The 14,713-nt window shown below is 41.3% G+C and overlaps 1 pseudogene; it reads left to right on the top strand.

Moving 5' to 3' along the window:
• The first annotated feature begins 10,124 nt into the window (after window positions 1-10,124).
• Window positions 10,125-10,598, top strand: LOC102000905 (annotated as a pseudogene).
• The last annotated feature ends 4,115 nt before the right edge of the window (window positions 10,599-14,713 follow it).

The raw sequence follows: 14,713 nt of genomic DNA, 5'->3' as shown, positions 1-14,713 counted from the left end.
AAAGCCAAAGATTTGGGGTATTATTCTGAGCACAGAAGAGGCATTGATGGGTTCTGGACAAGCAATACAGAAGCAGAGCTATGCATCAGGATAATTGAAGTATTGTAATAGACTTTAATGCAAGATATTAGCATTAAAGGAGCAATTATGAGGTATTTCAATACTAATGGAACAAGCATAGTGTTTGTTATTTCAAAAATGAAATATATATGAAGAATAAATACTCTGTGAGTTTTAGAATACCAGCATAGAGGAAACCATAATCACAATAATCACTGCAGTCCCAAATAGATTTTCTTTCTATTTAAAAAGTGGGTTTCAAAAAAATCTTCACTTTGATTATGTTCTTTCAAATAGGATGTATGAATTTTGAACTACAGTGGGGCTGGAGCAATGGCTTAGCGGTTAAGAGTACTTGCCACTGTTCCAAAGGACCTGGGTTCTCTTTATAGCAACCACATGGCTGCCCACAACCATCTGTCACTACAGTTCAGAGATTCTGATGCCCTCTTCTGGCCTCTATGGGCATCAGACACACACAAGGTGTGCATATTCATACATTCAGGTAAACACATATACACATAAAATAAATAATAAATAAATCTTTAAAAAATAATTAAAAAGCATGCCATAGCAACAATAAATAAACACTAAGCCTCGGAAATTAGATTCCATCCAACTAATTTTGGTTCTCTTAATATTAACTTGAGACATCTCCCTATTTGTGATGGTTTAAATATGAAACCATAACTTGTCTCCCACAAGTTCGTGTGTTAAATGCTTGACTCCAGCTGTGATTCTGGGATATTCCGGAAACTTCAGTAATTGGTACCTCCTAGGAGGGAGCAACCACTGGAAGTGAGTTGTTAAGCACTCTTAATCCTGGCTCTTTGTCTCTCACCCTTTCCCCATCCACCGTGAGGTCAGAAAGCCTCTCTCACACACGCTAATACTACAGGTACTTTCCATGAAAACAAGAGAAGTGGAATTCGGATCCCAGAACTCACATAAAAACTGGGTGCCTGCAGTCCCTCTTGCTATTCCAGCCTACAAATTAGAAGAGATCCACAAACCAAGCTGAGATCGGCTGAGAGACTATAGAAAAGAATACGTTGAAAGCATAATCATAGAAGAATCTGACATTTACCATGTGCACACACACACACACACACACACACACACGTATGTGCCATGTATACACATGAGAAGAAGAAATAAATGAATATTATTTAAAGGAATGAACTCCTTTAAAAGCAACTCTTCATTCCATTCTGATAGCCTATGGCAACCGCTCTTTCTGCCTTTCTCATCTTTGGCTTCTGCAGAATCCCCATATAAGTAAAATCACACAGTATATGATTTCATATTTTGGGATTTCATTTAGTTTGATGCTTTCAATATTCCCTATGTTGTATCACACATCAGAATTTCATTCCTCTCTAATGTGACTATGTCTTTCTATTCCAGCATCTCATTAATGCTAACTTAAGGATTCCCTGAAATCCTCTTGTAGACTTTCCTGCTTTATCTGACTCTAGCACTCAGCAGACCAGAGATGTGGGGTTCTTCCTGCTGCCTCTCTGCAGGCTAATCGTTTCCAATCTCCTATTTAAAAAAGGGGGGGAAGCTAAAGGAAGCCTTTGGCAGCACCACCTGCTGAAGAGCAGGTCAAATACCCACACCCTTGTCTGTTCCCAGTGCTGCCACACTTCAGTTTCTGCACTGAGGAATTCAAGAACCTGGACCTTCCTGAATGTCTCACACATTGCCTGACCATTTATCTCCTCGTCCCAAGCTCCCAAAGCATCCTTCCCAATACTTCTGGGGTAATCGGCTATTGTGATATATTCACTAAGCATTAACATGTTGAGATTTGCTAAGAGGATTGGAATTCTTTATTATTTTAAAACACTTGTAGTCACTGAAGCATCGCAGGTCACTTGGAAGAATGCTTGATAATCGCACATGTAATTCCATGGTGACAAAAAAAAACTCTCTGTGAATATGTTTATATGATAATATTTTGAAATGGCTGAGATATTTAATTTCCAGCTCCATTAAATCAGTTTTGTACCATTCTCTATATACCTGAGCCGGTTGCTAAGGAACTATTCAATGTAAATATCAAGTAATTCAGATTTGGGCTTCAAAGGGCAAAGTGATAAATCTGAGAGATCAGAGAGAGATAATGGTGCTTTGTTTTCTTTTTCTCTTTTCTCCACTTGCAAATGCACAGAGATATCCTGAAGCCTCCTTTGTTCCTGTGTTAGGGGCCCCTATACCTTGCCTGTCACTGCACTTATCCCTCTTAGGATGCTATCAGGCCTCGGGGAGAATGTCCACAGTCGCCTAGGTACCGCATGAAGTCTGTCTTGTGTTTTTTTATGTTTCTTTCAATTTTGTCATTCAAATTGAAGCCTGACAACAAGCTTAGGCCTATTGTGGATTCTCAAATATCTATTTTAAAATGAATAGATGGCTGAATAGACCAACGGAATCCACTCTTTCTTCCTTTCCTAGCTTTGCCTCCTTTCTCTTACAGAAGTGACAACTGGGTGTGCAGGTCACTGAAAAGACCATACAAGTCCTCCTTCTAGGTTCCACTCTACAGCAGTTAACTCGAGTAGCAATATGGTTCAAGGTTGACCAGGTCAAAATCAATACTTGGTTTTTCTTGGAGTTCGTGAGAAAGGAGAGAATCTTCTTATAGAGTGGCTGAATTAAGAAACTATACCTCAGAACCGAACAGAGCCAAGCAGAAGAGAAAAGAGCTGGCAGCTAAATGGAATGTCTCAGGTTCCCAGACAGATTTAGGATCTCTGAAGCCATGTCTTTCTGACCTTTCCTGTGTGCTATCAGTTCTGCGAGCCAATATATAGCCTTTCTATTAGCACATTAGTGGAAATCTGCTGTCATGTACAAATTAGATCTTGCTGATTGTAACAGCAAGCTTTAAAGTAGATGATACATTTGAAAATCCATAGTAATTATGAGTAAAGCACGTCAATGTAACTGTAATTGTTAAGGCATTGTTGTTAACTTTCGTGAGCACCGTTGTTCTGCACAGCAAATACTGCAGTGTTTTACTCTGTGGATTGACTACATGTGAGCAACAACCTCTCACTGTTCTGCTCCTTGGAACCTCCCAACTGTTCCCACTCTTTTGTGGAAGCACACAACATACCTTAGCTCTCATGATTTGCTGGACGATGAGTGCAGGACCTTAACGGATGCCATCCACCCTAGGAAAGAAACAGTGCTTTTCCTCAATGGTCTTAACCACATTCCTGAGACCACTAAGAACAAAATGAGAGAAAGAGTACTCTCCCTGAGGAGTGTGGTGATGGGAGCATGCTCGTAATTAGGCCCCTGTTACATTTTTTTTCTAGTTACCTATGGCTGTTCAATACTAGACAATGCTTAGGATGTACACATACTAACAAGTAATAATAATCACCTTAAATTAAATTTAAATGCTGACATATAACTAATAGATAAGCTACTAAATAGCGTAGCTCTGAACTGAAAATCTCTCTGCTGTCCCTTCCTAGCCGAATGATTATGGTTACGTGCATGAAACTTTGGTCTCAGGTCTCTTGCCTTTAAGACAAAGTAGAGTACCTAAGAATCCTCCAACCCTTAAAATCATTTCAAGCTGTCCAGTAGTTTTTGCTACAAGTTTAGTAAATTTTGTAGGAAGTTTGATATTTTGTAAGGCTGTCCAGATAGTATGAAAGTTTCTATATTCTTTTTTAAAGTAACACTTATAGTAATTTTTTCTGACTTCTGTGTAGAAAGCACACTATAATGTTGAATATACCCCCTACAACCCCAGATTACTATGTTGATCTTAGCTCCCAACATGATAGTAGTCAAAACTTTGACTGGTGGTACGTTAGGAAGCCATGATCATGAAGCCTTTGTAAATCACATTCTTACCTTTAGAGACTTTGTGAGAGGCTTTCCTGGGTGTGCGTGCACACACACACACACACACACACACACACACACAGAGAGAGAGAGAGACAGAGACAGAGACAGAGACAGAGACAGAGACAGAGACAGAGACAGAGCTGGGGAAGACAGAGGGAGAGAGTCCATTTACTTCAGAAAGAGAATCCATGACAAGCCAAGTTACAACCTGGTGAAACAATGAGTTTTTATGGGGGTTACCGTCAGGAGTATGCATGAGGACATACATGAGCATGTTATCAGTTATCAGCTGTCTAACTGAAAAGCCTACCTCAACAAGGGCTAGGACTCAAGAAAGCTACAACCGTGGAGCACCCTACACAGCTTTCAGACAGCTCCACAGGTCCAAGGATTTCCTCTCTGCTGGTTGGCTGGCTGGAATCCTCCCAATCAGTTGTTTACTCCCATTGACGCTCAAGAAGAGCTTAGAGAATCTTCCCAGTCTCTCCTTCCCCAAACATGTGATGTTTTGCTTCCTGCCTTCATTTCTGGAGTCTCCCTCACCATCCTAGCTGGAACTTTCCAATACAGAACAAGCAGTTCTTCCAGAGAAATGTCAAGGTTCCTTTACCCTGCACCCACGAGAAGACACGATTAGAGGTCACCATCCCGGAATCTGGGAAGCAGGTTCTCACACATTGAATGTAGCAACACCTTGGTCTTCCAAATAGACTGCTGCTGTTTCTCAGAACCTGAGCCTGTGGTGTTTCAATACATAAACCTTGACTGGTTAACGCGGAACATGGGAGAGAGGTGATGATGTAGGAAAGCAGAAAAACATGTAGGGAAGAGAAACTCATTTATAACTAGGATGGCCATATAATTTGGACAAACGGACAAAATCATGACACTTTAGACAGGGAGGACACTAAGGATAATTCCAGCGGGATGGCATCTGGGAGTTAGAACTGTCCCAAACAAACTAGGGTGTGTAGTCACTCTGTGAATAATTCACCAAGGCATTTGAAAGTAAACCACCACCAGCATGCGAGAAGGTCAACATGACTTGGTTTGTAGACGGGTGCCATCCGATGTCACAGCCCAAGGATAAGTTTTGTAGCATGCAAGGAAATAGACGAGATTGCTTTCAGCCAGTTCTTCAAAAATGCCTTTCCCCCGAGCCAGACCTTTGAAAGACACTGAATAACAATGCACTCAAGATTAGGTACTACGCAAACGCATCTCTTGAAAATTGCAGGTTGAAAACAGACCTGTGCATTTCCCCAGTCAAAGGAAAGGTCAGAACAGCGTCTCGTATTATTAAAATTAGCAGTGGCATATGGGAATGTTTACTATCACTTTAATTCTAGAAAAATGGAAAAAGTTCTTATTTCTGTGAATAATAATTTGCTTACACGTGAGAAGGTGATTGAACTGTGACTTATTACTGATGATGCTTTATAGTTTCATAGCGCTTGGAAAATAAGATGGATTTTTAAAAGATGGCACTATTATTTTAAGGTCTAGAGATGGGCTCAGGGGTAGAGTACCTGCTGAGCATGTGCAAGGCCCTTTCATTGAATCCTACATCACAAAATAACCAAATAAATAAAATACTATCATTTTGCTGCCAATTCAAACAGCTACATGCCCTTCTTCTACTTTCATTGTGTTTCAGCGGTGTTTCTAAGTGGATGTTGTGGAGTTGGTTCTGCTTTTTCCTCCGGGAGCAAGATATGCTTGTCTCCATCCCTCCAGGGCTGGGGTGGCAGGTGTACACAACAATGTACAGCTTTCACGTGGGTGCTAAATATTCAAAGTCCAGTCCTCGAGGCTCACAGAACCTGAGCTCTTATCCGCTGAGTTGTCCCCCGATTATAAGTTTTAATAGATTATTTTTAACACGTCTACATTCCAATATGCCCACCTAGCAACTTTTACAATTCAGGTAAATTTAAAATTCTAAACTCTGGAAGCGCCATGTTATTTAAAAAGCAAACCCAAATGTATATTGGATCTTATGTAATAAAATGGTAAAAGAAAATAACCTTCTTTTCACAGATGTAGGTTTCCAATCCAGGGCTTCATGCATTCTAGGCAAAAGCTCTCCCACTTGAGTACATCATCAGGCCTGTAATAATGCTTTGTGTTTTCTGTTCCTGATCTCAGACTTATTAATGCTTCATGATCTTTATGCTGCTTTTTTCTTTAAAAGTTTTGAGCCTATTATAATATCTAAAGTATCTGCTAAGCTCCGTCATCTAAGGCTTGGGTTAGAGCTCAGCTGGGGCAGCGCTTGCCTGGCGTGCACAGAATTGTGTGTTCAGCAGCACACACCTGGTTGTGGTGGTGTAAGTCTGTAATTTCAGCACAAAGAGCTTGGAGGCAGGAGGATAAGAAGTTTAAGGTCATTCCTGGCTTCATAGTGAGCCTGAGGCCAGTTTGGACTATGAGATCCTGGTTCAAAAGTAAATAAAAACCATCACCTCGATAATTTATGCATATAATTCTATCGATTGATAGCTCTCTGATAGGAGACTCATTTTTTCTGCTTGTTTGGATGGCTTTCAGTTTTATATTGTATTCTGGACACGGCAGTTTTTACATTGTGTATGTTTGTATTCTTTCTCCCTCTCTCTCTTTCTTTTTCCTATCCTCTTTTGTCAGTGCTGAGGGGTTAATCAAGAACCTCATCCATGTTAAGCACTTGCTTTACCACAGAGCCACACCCCCAGCTCTCGTGTTTTTTGGTGGATGTTGACATTTGTTTGGCAGACATTTAAGGTCTTTTTGGATGAGACCGAAACTTTCAAGATTCTTTTTATAGCTTGGGTAGGGATGATCGTGAAGAATCTTAACACCAATTCAGGCTCATAGCTCCTCTGTGGCCTTTCATGGATCTCTCCTGAATACCCAGGGGGACAGACTCCAGTTTGCAGGGATTCTAATCTCTCTCCACCTTATGTGGCACTGGGGTGTCTCAGCTGACACCTCCTCAGTCACTCTTACTGCTCTGATTTCCTCTCTTTATTGAAAATACATTATTTTCTCATACCATGTATCTTGACTACAGTTTCCCCCTCCCTCTATTTCCTTCCCATCTTCCTTCCCAACTGGATCCACTCCCTTTCTGTCTCTCATTAGAAAAGAACAGGCTTCTAAGAGACAACAACACAATAACAAAATAAAACACAGTAAGATAAAACAAAACCACCACGTAGAAGTCGGACAAGGCAAACCAACAGAAGGGAAAGAGCCCAAGGGAAGACACAAGAATCAAAGACCCTCTTGTTCGCACACTCAAGAGCCCCATACAAATACTAAGCTGAAAGTTATCATACATGTACAGAGGGCCTGGGGCAGAGCTGTGTAGTTGTTTCCATCTCTGTTCTTTTGAGTCTCTTGAGTTCTTACGAGCTTTGCTCAGTTGATTCAGAGGGCCTTGCTCTCTTGGTATGCTTCATCCCCTCTGGCTTTTACACTCTTTCTGCCTTCTCTTCCGAGGGGTTCCCTGAGCTCTTAGGGGAGGGATTTGATGTGTGTTCCAACGTCTCTCTCTATATAATGCCTGGTTGTGGGTCTCTGTACTCGTTCCCATCTCCTGGTCTTGTAAAGGTGCAGCTCACTGAGCACCAGCAGAATTGGAGATCACTCTTTCTGATGGCTGGACCTTTTCTATGCTCCTTTAGCATCCCGTCCTCGGCACTTCATTCCTGAGGTGCCTTAGCTTTGGCCAGATCTGAATGCAGCAATATTGTCTCTGCTTTGCCTGACTGTCACCTCGCGGCAGCCCCATAACCGCTTTATGGTTTGAGCTGGAGGGTTCCCAGGGTTTGCCTCAATGTTTCCCTTTTCTCGCTTCTGCACTATTTGTCCAATATATGAAAACACTGTTCTTTGCATTTTACAGAGTTCCCCCACTGCTTCCGATTTTAAATCTTAAGGTGTGCTAAAGAATAAAGACATTATTCTCTAAAAATCCTATTTTTTTTAAAGAAGAAAAAATTCTTTGTGATATTCTTATATAAGAAGGGAACCATGTCTATCAGAGCTCCTCAGGGAAGTGCAGCATTATTCGAGAGCATTATTTCTTGGAGTTAATGCTAAAGGCTCCCAACACCATGTGTCACTGAAATGATACGTAAGAGATAGGCGGGCTTGAACAAGAAAGGAGACCTAGCACTCAGAGACACCAGCTCAGTGCCTTTTCTTTGTGGTCAATTTGTTTTATTCAGCAATGAATTTTCTATTTTCCATTCCAGCCACTGAAGCTGGGTTAGGGGGTTAGCTGAGAACCCAGATATTCTCATGTGCAAATGTGTTCAGTTTGGGGGTCACAGACTGAAGACAGTGATCTTGGGTGGGGAAAAAGGGAAAGAGTACTGCTCCCTGCGGCCATCATCACTCTGGCTCACGAACCTTGTCCCCACTCCAATTAGGCCAAATGCCCAGACTGTGGTGAACCTTATTGCTACCAGAGATTCACGCAAGCTCTTGGCCATTATTTTTTTACCCAGCTGGTGCAATGTAATTAATATTTTTGAACTTTTAGTACTGTAAATACTTATATGCTATGTTATGTACTTACATTAAAGGTTATGAAATATTTCATAAAACACATACTTATAGTGAGATAAACTTTGTAAATATGAAATTCATAATTTCCATTTTAATTTTTTTGAGTTGGCTGCTCCTATAAATACTTTGTTACCAAATAAACAACAAGCAAAGCAAACATAGGTTGGGGCAGGGGAGGTAACAATCTTCTTTCCAATGGATCATCAAATTTAAAGATAAGGCATACAGAGACTTAGGGAGGTAATTAGAACATTGTCGATGAGAATGGATGGTGGAGAACAAGGGATACTACCATAGCCCAAAGGGAAAGGCTCTTGTGTAGAAGTGAAGCAAGCAGATATTAGTTAGGTGAAGGGTAGTGTAACATGATGTGGCATAGTTGATCATGGGAAAGCTAGAAGATGTTAGATAAGGGCACCGAAGCAAGAGATGGTGTGGATGATGCTAGTATCAGTGCCATAAAGTGGAAGGCTGGAGTACCTGGGAATGAGACTCACCGTTATAAAGGTTTCATCCCGTGCTAACAAGATTAGACTTCATCTCTAGTGAAAGAGAGCCATCAAAGGATTCTAAAACATGTCGTCCTATAAAGAGTTCTAGATTTTACGTAGATTGGAACATGGAGCTAATTTAGATAATGATGACTTTAACGATCCAAAAGTTACTATAGCAAATAAATAAAGAGGTGATCATGTCTGCCCCCCCAACAAGGGGCAGTCTATAATGAGGGGTATTGATGGAAAGGAGAACACAGCACAGATGGGTACATCATCAAGGAACTGAAAGCTCTTCACCCTCAAGACGAGAGCCAAAGGATTGTGTGCATTGATCAGCATGAGGTCTGCTAGCTGAGAAAGGTTCACCTCACAGTTATATATTCGATCTGAGTGGTCTGCGAGGGAGCAGATACATTACTAAGATGTAAGCAGGTTTAGGGGGGGCAGGTTCAGTGCAGATCAAAGGGTTAGTAGGAGAAACGATTACGACAAGTGTTATTATCTAGTTGAAGGTTTGGAAATATAATGTTCTGGTGGAGCAGCCCAGGCTGGGATACTTTCCACTAGTGACACACACGTGTCTGAGTGTAGGAAGGAAGACTACCTGTAGAAGCCTGGTTAGGGTTTGTACTGATCGAGGTGGGAGCACGGAGTTTCAGAATTTCCGTGGGCAGCAGTCAAAGCTTCTTGAGGTTATCAAAATCAACATTTTCGTCATATCAAAAAATAAAAAGGAAAACTCTATTTTTTAAAAAAGCTTGTCTGTAATATTACCATAATGTAAGGGAATGTTACCTATGAGAGGTCCTCACAAAAGAAGCAAGGTACAGTATTATTTGAAAGAATTATTTCTTGGAGTGGATTCTAAAAGCTCCCCAAACCATGTCTCACTAAAATGATTTGCAAGAGAAAGGTGAGAAATTCCATTTTGTTCAATTGGGAGAGGAGAGGGCGTACAAATCAGGAAGACAGAGGGGGAGAAAAGACCGCAGAAGTCAAACACTGCTCCAGAGACCTCTTCATTGTCATCTTTAAGAGTATGAGGCCAGGGTGTCGGGAAGAGACTTCAGTGGATAATAGTGCTTGCAGTGCAAGCAAGACCTGAGTTCAGATCCTTTGCATTCATATAAAAACACAATGTGTGGCTTGGCACCTCCAGCACTGAAGGAAAGATGCATAGATAATAGGACCACCAGGCAGTCCAGCGAGCTGATTCATGAGCAGCACAACTCCGCTGAGCCACCGTAACCCCCTGTGCACAGCGAGGACTTGCTGCATCACAAGAAGCTCAAGAGTGAGGCTTCACTAGGGCCCCTCAAGTGTGTTCTCCCGCTGAAGCCTACAAGACTGGGTCCCCACAACTCAGACTTGGAAAACATTGAGCGTCGCCGCAACCACAACATGATGGAGCGCCAACGCCACGACAGTGTGCGCTCCAGCTTCCTGATCCTCAGGGACCTTGTGCCTGAGCTGGTGCACAATGAGAAAATGGTCGTCCTGAAAAAGGCCACCGAGTACATTTGCACGCTGCAGACGGATAAGTATAAGCTCCTGATGGAAAGGGAGAGACAGCAGTTGCTGAGGAAAATCAAACACTCTGAGATGTACTAAATGTTTCTTAAATGGACAGTCACCGCTACTTTGCACATATTGACTTGAAAAAAAAAAACTATTGTGTTGACAATTAAGAATGCTGGTATGCCTTCATATTAGTCCTTTGTCAAGTTTGGAGTTGGATAGAGGCAAGTCATGGAGTTCTAGTGGTGATTTCTTTCTTTCCAACCGCAGTGATGACCATGAAGGTTCAGGAGAGTTGGGAACCTTGGAAGGCAATTGAAGTCATGTTTACTCCAAGTTTCCAGAGTCACTTCTCCTTTTTACAGGAGTAATAATTACATTCTAATAGATGCCACAGAAAGGGAATCCTCTTTTGATCTCCCTGGGGGAATATTTCTGTAAATTCCATAGACTCACCCACCAAGAGATCCGTGTTACACTGGAAGTTCACACCTTAGTATCATAATAATACCTCAATGTTAGAGGAGCATGTTTTGTATACAGATATACTGTCAATCTCTGTTACATACTGTACTAATTCTTACACTGTCTGTGGTGTACTTTAGTCTGATGCTGATACGTAACTAAATTTGATATTTATGTTTACATATGGAAATGAAGAGTGAAGGTTTTTAGTAGATATGACTTTATCACTTTTTAATTGAGAAACTTTTTAAGGAAATTATATATGTACATGCATATTCCCTTTTCTCCAAGCCTATCTCTTTCTGTTAGTGCTCATGTGTGATGCGTACAAACGAGTAAATGCGAAGTTGTGTGCTCAATTTCTACAAAACATGTGCCCTTTGAAGTACCTCATGTTATTATGAAATAAATAGCAATGAAATGATTTTTGAAAGAAAAAAAAAAGACCACCAGGACTCAATGGCCAGCCAGCCTTGCTGAAATATCAGCAAGCTCCAGGATCAATGTCCTGTCTACAAAGGACAAAAGGAAGAGTGACAGATCATGACACCCAACATCCTTTTCCTCTGGTCTCTTTGGGTGTGCATGCAAGCACAGGCACCTGCACACACACATACATACATACACACACACACACACACACACACACACACACACACACACACACACACACAGAAGACAGCCTGACAAATACCTAGAGAATATTGCTTCATTTGTGTAAATAGACAAGGGACTGAACTTCACTTGCACATCAGGACCAAGTGTAAAGATGCAGGAGACAGACACACGAACTGTAGCCAGGGTTGATCAGATGGAAAAGAGCCCCCAGGCCCAGGCAGTGATGCTTCACATACAGTGTACTTCAAAATTAGGATGATGCCCTGCCCCCTGCAGCTTTGTGTTGACACAATTCAAAGATTCCGCTCTGTGTCTCCTGACCTCCTTACATAGGCCTTATACCCCCAAGGATGCTTACTTGATAGACACCATTTCGAGTCATCTTTCTCAAGGGCATCCGCTACCTTTTCTAAGAGCAGCTGAAAAGAAAGTGACTGGATCCCTGACCTTTTATTGCTTCTAAATAAACAACTTGAAGCATAGCTCAGTACTGTCATTTTCATATAACACGGCCATGACATTTTCAAACAGCAGAGCACTGTGAGTGCATATGAGCACTTTTTGAGAGAGCTGTACGAGCAGAACTATTCTTGCGTTCTGAGCCACTACAGACTGTTGGCACTGGACTAGGCGAGAAAGCCACACTCATAACGACCCTCTGTTCACAGATCCAGGCATTAGCCCTTACAGGCATAGGCTGGCTGTCAGGTCACTGTTGGTGGGCCCAGGACATTGTTTGGAGAAGGCTCATCAAGTCTGTCGCTATTATAGCTAGGCTGGACTAACCTGGAATTAAGCTAAATGTGTGCTCAGGCTGTCAACAAAGCAGGGCCACCATATTTTTCTCTTTTAAAGAAACAGTTCCAAACTGTGACTGAAGGAAAAATGTGTTGGGCATGGTTTAGAGTTTGGGGGATCTGGGAACCTATCAGAGGTTACAGAGGAACTCAGCTGTGCTTTTGTGAGTAATTATAACTTCAAGACTTATCACTTGTGTCCGTGAATGGGTGTTATCAGCACACTTGGTGGCATTGGGTGATGAAAGAGTGGATTAACTGAACAGGTTAAGGTAACTGCAATGTGATTCAAATGTCTGCTACTCTGATAAGTACCCAAACTAAACAAATTAGGTGGAAGAAATGCTTGCTTTGATGCATGATTGCTGGGTTCGGTAGCTTTGGGGCAATGGAAAGGCAAAACATGTAAGAGATCTGTGGTGGTACAAACATGTTTAGCTCGTGATGGCTAGAGAGGAGAGAAGGGAGAAAGGACGCCATTCTTCCTAGCCCGTGAAGGGCACGCCCGATGACTTAATGACCTTGCCTGAGACCCTACTTCAATCACCTCCCAAGAGCTGCACCCTGGAGACCAAACTTCCAACCTTTCAGAGATACTCTGGATCCAAACTCCACCCACCATTGAGAAGAAAAAAGAAAAATGCCCGAGTGCATTTGACAAAGATAAAAGGCAGAAAATAGTTCATAATTTCAGCTTCATCAGTTAACTCTTAAGTAACTTAAACTCTTACAGCTAACAAACAACATATTAATGAATACAAATTCTTAGGGGGATGATTTAATGGATAGATAATAATTATTCATAAATGAATCATAATTAGTATATCAATTGTATTTAAATTCCCTACTTGTGAAGTACTTGAAGTTGTTGAAAGTACTTAGAAACAGTTTCTGTTCTGCGCTGTTCTGAACACACTGTTTAGAAATAAATTGTAATAACTGTAAGCAATGTGGCAAAAATTCAATTTTATTTAAGTCCAGTTCTGCCTCAGAAATCCTAAATTATTATAAAATCTAAATGTTGTGGAATTTTAAAGGTAATTTGATTTTAACTTTTTTTTTTTTTAATGGGCATCATGGTTTGAGTGTGAAATGTGTTTTAGCTCCTCTCTTCTAGTTGTGATAAAATATCCTCACCTCTTTTCTAGTTGTGATAAAATATCCTGACCTAAGCAACTTAACAGGAAAGGGTTTATTTTGGCTCGCAGTTCCTAGGGCTATGCCAAGCATGGATGGAAAGGCATAGATAAACAGGTAGAGAAAGCTTGGCAGGCGGCAGGAGCAGGAAGCTGGCTAGTCACTCTACACCCACACTCAAAGAAGAGTCAGAAGGTGGAACTCAGCTATAAAGCTTCAAAGCCTGGGGGCAGCGGCCCACTTCTTCCGGTGAGGCTCCACTTCCTGAGGGCAGCAACACTTACCATTCTAACTCCATGTGGTCTACAGAAGTGAAGTCAAGAAAACAGCCGCAACACAACCAGACCCATAGCCAGCAATCTTAAGTGATTAAAAGTCTCAGTAAAGACAATCTGAAGGCTGGATGGATTCGCTACTGAATTCTAGCAAACTTTTAAGGAAAAATCAAATTTTGAAGGAGTAATGCCAATACTTCCTCCAACTGTTCTAACAAATAGAAAGGGATGAAACACTTACAAACTCATTCTGTAAAGCCAGCAATAGTCAAAATAACAAAGCTGACGTAGACACAACAACAAAAAGCAAACAACGTGCCAGTTCCCCCAGTGAACACAAATGAGAATGTTCTCAACAAAATTCTTTTTTTTTTTAAAGATTTATTTATTTATTATATATACAGTGTTCTGCCTCCATGTATGCTTGCAGGCCAGAAGAGGGCACCAGACCTCATTACAGATGGTTGTGAGCCACCATGTGGTTGCTGGGAATTGAACTCAGGACCTCCGGAAGAGCAGTCAGTGCTCTTAACCTCTGAGCCATCTCTCCAGCCCTCTCAACAAAATTCTTGCAACTGAAGTTAAGAACACAGACGATCATGCAACATGACCTTGCGGGTATAACCCCAAGGATGCAAGTTTGCTTCAGCATACACAAATCATTAAATATTATACAACATATAAATAGGCTGGAGGACAGAAATCATATAGTCACTTCAATAGACTCAGACAGGCATTTGACAGAACTCAAAATCCCATCATGACAAATAGCCTAAAGAAGTTCGGGTTAGAAAGAACAAACCTCAACAGAATAAAGGCTACACACAACAAGCCATATAATAGGCAACACTATACTAAATGCAGGAAAACTAAGAGCATTTTTTTTTTCAAATTTAGAACAATATTTGGATGCCTC

This window comes from Microtus ochrogaster, chromosome 21, assembly GCF_000317375.1.
Source record: "Microtus ochrogaster isolate Prairie Vole_2 chromosome 21, MicOch1.0, whole genome shotgun sequence".
NCBI lineage: Eukaryota > Metazoa > Chordata > Mammalia > Rodentia > Cricetidae > Microtus > Microtus ochrogaster.
Note: the sequence above shows the minus strand (reverse complement) of the source record. Positions and strands in the feature narration are given on the sequence as shown.